This window comes from Narcine bancroftii, unplaced genomic scaffold (assembly GCF_036971445.1).
Source record: "Narcine bancroftii isolate sNarBan1 unplaced genomic scaffold, sNarBan1.hap1 Scaffold_96, whole genome shotgun sequence".
In the NCBI taxonomy this organism is placed as follows: domain Eukaryota; kingdom Metazoa; phylum Chordata; class Chondrichthyes; order Torpediniformes; family Narcinidae; genus Narcine; species Narcine bancroftii.
Genome location: NW_027212372.1, coordinates 24,407 through 29,293, shown reverse-complemented (window position 1 = coordinate 29,293; position 4,887 = coordinate 24,407).

Genomic DNA, 4,887 nt, shown 5'->3' with positions numbered 1-4,887 from the left:
TCTTTCCCATTCCCTTCCCTATCCCCTTCCTTCCCCTCCCCCTCCTCTCCCTTTCTCCCGCCCTTCCCCTTTCACCTCCTCAACCCTCTCCTCCCCTTCTCTCCCTCCCAATTCCCTCTGCCCCTCCCTCTCCCCTTCCCCCTCCCTCCTCTCCCTTTCCTCCCATTCTCCCCTCTTCTCCCCTTTCCCTATCTTCTTTCCTCCACTTCCCATTCTCCCCCTTTCATCCTCCTCTGCAGTTCCCCCCTCTTCTCTCCCATTGCCTTTCTCTCTTCCTCACCCTCCTCCCCTTCTGCCTCTAACCCTTCCCCCTCTACTCCTCACCCTTTCCCCACTATCACTTCCCCTCTACACCTTTACTAACAATTACTCCTTCCCCCTCACCCCTTCCCCTCTACCCCTACCCCATCTACCCCTCCTCTCTCTCCCCTTCTTCCTCATCCCTACCCCTTCCCCTTCACCTCTTTACTCCTCTACCCTTCCCCCTCACCCTCTACCCCTTCGCCCTCACCATTCTACCCTTACCTTAACCCCTTCCCCTCTACCCCTTCTTCCTCTATCCCCTTCTACCTCTCACCCCCTTTCCCCTCCACCTCTCCCCTCGTCTTCTCACTTCCCTCACCCTTGATCCTCTTTCCTTCCCCTCCTCTCCTCCCACCTTCCCTCTCTCCTTCCCCTTGCCGTCCGCACCACGGGTGGGGGGGGGGATCGTTTTTCTGCCGCACACAAACATCCCCGGAAATGTTAGCCGCCCCTTTAAAAGACGGGACGTTTCCATCCCCCCTCCTCCCTTCCGCAGGAGCTGGGACTCTCCCCGTCCCACCGGCCAATCCCCAGCCTGACCCGGCCTCCCGGCGCCCTTCCATTGGCCAGCGCATCCCCGTCAATCTCGAACACACGCTCCTGATTGGTCCGCTCCGGGCAGCAAGGGGGCTGACTCATTTGTTTTTTTTAGCCGAGTTCAGCCGAGTCAAATCCCTTGTGGCTCATGCAAGAGGAGAGGACTGGCTGTCTAATGTTTCACTTGAAATAAGTGAAACAAAAAGGAACTCTGTGGTGACCTGAAGGAAAGAGGTTATCATCTGGAGAACCCTGAGACAAATTTCTTCGGGACAAATTTCTTCGGCAAGACACTGAAGTGGCAGATTAAAAGGAATCAGTTGTAGGTGTCCAGCATACAACAAATCAACTCTGAAAATCAACAAGAACCTTCCTGAGTGGTAACCATTTACCTTTCAAGCACCAAAGCCTGGTGAACTTCATAAATGTTAAATTCTGTGCACAGTATAAAAATTGCCTGCAACCAGTGAACTTGGAGGAATGAGAAGTGAGATAGGACTGTGAATCAAAGAACTTTTCTGAACTTACACACACATTACACACATATGTGCTTAGAATTAGAAGGGGGTTAAGTAAGTCAATAGAGATAAGTTGAAGTTTGATTCTATTTTCATGTTTAAATTATAGGCAACTTTTGTTTAAGTAACCATTTGTCTTGGTGAATATCTGTTGCTGCTTGGTTTTGGGGTCCTCTGGGCTCGTAACAGTATGCACACACACAAACCCCCCCCTCTCCCCCCCTTCCCTCTTCTTCTCCCCTTCCCTGCTCTTTGCTCTCCCCTCTTTTCCCTTCCCGCTTTCCCCTTCCCTCTCATGCTCCCATTCCTTATCTTCCCTCTCTCGCATCCCTCTCCCCATGCCCTTCATTTTCTACCTCTCCTCTCCCATTATCTCATCTTTCCCACCCCACTTTCCTCTCTCCCCTTCCCTTCCTCCCTCACTTCTACCCCTCCTCTCCTTCCCCCTCTCTCCACTGCTCACCAGCCCTCACTCCTCTCTTCCCCTTCCCTCTCTTCTCTCCTTACCCTTGCTCCCTCACCCTCTCTTCCCTTAACCCTCCCCTTTTCCCTCCCCTCCTCCCCAACCCCTCCATTTTCCTCTAAGCTTCCTTCTTTCCCATTCCCTTCCCTATCCCCTTCCTTCCCCTCCCCCTCCTCTCCCTTTCTCCCGCCCTTCCCCTTTCACCTCCTCAACCCTCTCCTCCCCTTCTCTCCCTCCCAATTCCCTCTGCCCCTCCCTCTCCCCTTCCCCCTCCCTCCTCTCCCTTTCCTCCCATTCTCCCCTCTTCTCCCCTTTCCCTATCTTCTTTCCTCCACTTCCCATTCTCCCCCTTTCATCCTCCTCTGCAGTTCCCCCCTCCTCTCTCCCATTGCCTTTCTCTCTTCCTCGCCCTCCTCCCCTTCTGCCTCTAACCCTTCCCCCTCTACTCCTCACCCTTTCCCCACTATCACTTCCCCTCTACACCTTTACTAACAATTACTCCTTCCCCCTCACCCCTTCCCCTCTACCCCTACCCCATCTACCCCTCCTCTCTCTCCCCTTCTTCCTCATCCCTACCCCTTCCCCTTCACCTCTTTACTCCTCTACCCTTCCCCCTCACCCTCTACCCCTTCGCCCTCACCATTCTACCCTTACCTTAACCCCTTCCCCTCTACCCCTTCTTCCTCTATCCCCTTCTACCTCTCACCCCCTTTCCCCTCCACCTCTCCCCTCGTCTTCTCACTTCCCTCACCCTTGATCCTCTTTCCTTCCCCTCCTCTCCTCCCACCTTCCCTCTCTCCTTCCCCTTGCCGTCCGCACCACGGGTGGGGGAGGGGGGATCGTTTTTCTGCCGCACACAAACATCCCCGGAAATGTTAGCCGCCCCTTTAAAAGACGGGACGTTTCCATCCCCCCTCCTCCCTTCCGCAGGAGCTGGGACTCTCCCCGTCCCACCGGCCAATCCCCAGCCTGACCCGGCCTCCCGGCGCCCTTCCATTGGCCAGCGCAACCCCGTCAATCTCGAACACACGCTCCTGATTGGTCCGCTCCGGGCAGCAAGGGGGCTGACTCATTTGTTTTTTTTAGCCGAGTTCAGCCGAGTCAAATCCCTTGTGGCTCATGCAAGAGGAGAGGACTGGCTGTCTAATGTTTCACTTGAAATAAGTGAAACAAAAAGGAACTCTGTGGTGACCTGAAGGAAAGAGGTTATCATCTGGAGAACCCTGAGACAAATTTCTTCGGGACAAATTTCTTCGGCAAGACACTGAAGTGGCAGATTAAAAGGAATCAGTTGTAGGTGTCCAGCATACAACAAATCAACTCTGAAAATCAACAAGAACCTTCCTGAGTGGTAACCATTTACCTTTCAAGCACCAAAGCCTGGTGAACTTCATAAATGTTAAATTCTGTGCACAGTATAAAAATTGCCTGCAACCAGTGAACTTGGAGGAATGAGAAGTGAGATAGGACTGTGAATCAAAGAACTTTTCTGAACTTACACACACATTACACACATATGTGCTTAGAATTAGAAGGGGGTTAAGTAAGTCAATAGAGATAAGTTGAAGTTTGATTCTATTTTCATGTTTAAATTATAGGCAACTTTTGTTTAAGTAACCATTTGTCTTGGTGAATATCTGTTGCTGCTTGGTTTTGGGGTCCTCTGGGCTCGTAACAGTATGCACACACACAAACCCCCCCCTCTCCCCCCTTCCCTCTTCTTCTCCCCTTCCCTGCTCTTTGCTCTCCCCTCTTTTCCCTTCCCGCTTTCCCCTTCCCTCTCATGCTCCCATTCCTTATCTTCCCTCTCTCGCATCCCTCTCCCCATGCCCTTCATTTTCTACCTCTCCTCTCCCATTATCTCATCTTTCCCACCCCACTTTCCTCTCTCCCCTTCCCTTCCTCCCTCACTTCTACCCCTCCTCTCCTTCCCCCTCTCTCCACTGCTCACCAGCCCTCACTCCTCTCTTCCTCTTCCCTCTCTTCTCTCCTTACCCTTGCTCCCTCACCCTCTCTTCCCTTAACCCTCCCCTTTTCCCTCCCCTCCTCCCCAACCCCTCCATTTTCCTCTAAGCTTCCTTCTTTCCCATTCCCTTCCCTATCCCCTTCCTTCCCCTCCCCCTCCTCTTCCTTTCTCCCGCCCTTCCCCTTTCACCTCCTCAACCCTCTCCTCCCCTTCTCTCCCTCCCAATTCCCTCTGCCCCTCCCTCTCCCCTTCCCCCTCCCTCCTCTCCCTTTCCTCCCATTCTCCCCTCTTCTCCCCTTTCCCTATCTTCTTTCCTCCACTTCCCATTCTCCCCCTTTCATCCTCCTCTGCAGTTCCCCCCTCCTCTCTCCCATTGCCTTTCTCTCTTCCTCGCCCTCCTCCCCTTCTGCCTCTAACCCTTCCCCCTCTACTCCTCACCCTTTCCCCACTATCACTTCCCCTCTACACCTTTACTAACAATTACTCCTTCCCCCTCACCCCTTCCCCTCTACCCCTACCCCATCTACCCCTCCTCTCTCTCCCCTTCTTCCTCATCCCTACCCCTTCCCCTTCACCTCTTTACTCCTCTACCCTTCCCCCTCACCCTCTACCCCTTCGCCCTCACCATTCTACCCTTACCTTAACCCCTTCCCCTCTACCCCTTCTTCCTCTATCCCCTTCTACCTCTCACCCCCTTTCCCCTCCACCTCTCCCCTCGTCTTCTCACTTCCCTCACCCTTGATCCTCTTTCCTTCCCCTCCTCTCCTCCCACCTTCCCTCTCTCCTTCCCCTTGCCGTCCGCACCACGGGTGGGGGGGGGGGGGGGGATCGTTTTTCTGCCGCACACAAACATCCCCGGAAATGTTAGCCGCCCCTTTAAAAGACGGGACGTTTCCATCCCCCCTCCTCCCTTCCGCAGGAGCTGGGACTCTCCCCGTCCCACCGGCCAATCCCCAGCCTGACCCGGCCTCCCGGCGCCCTTCCATTGGCCAGCGCATCCCCGTCAATCTCGAACACACGCTCCTGATTGGTCCGCTCCGGGCAGCAAGGGGGCTGACTCATTTGTTTTTTTTAAGCCCCCCCTCCCCCCCCCCACTTCC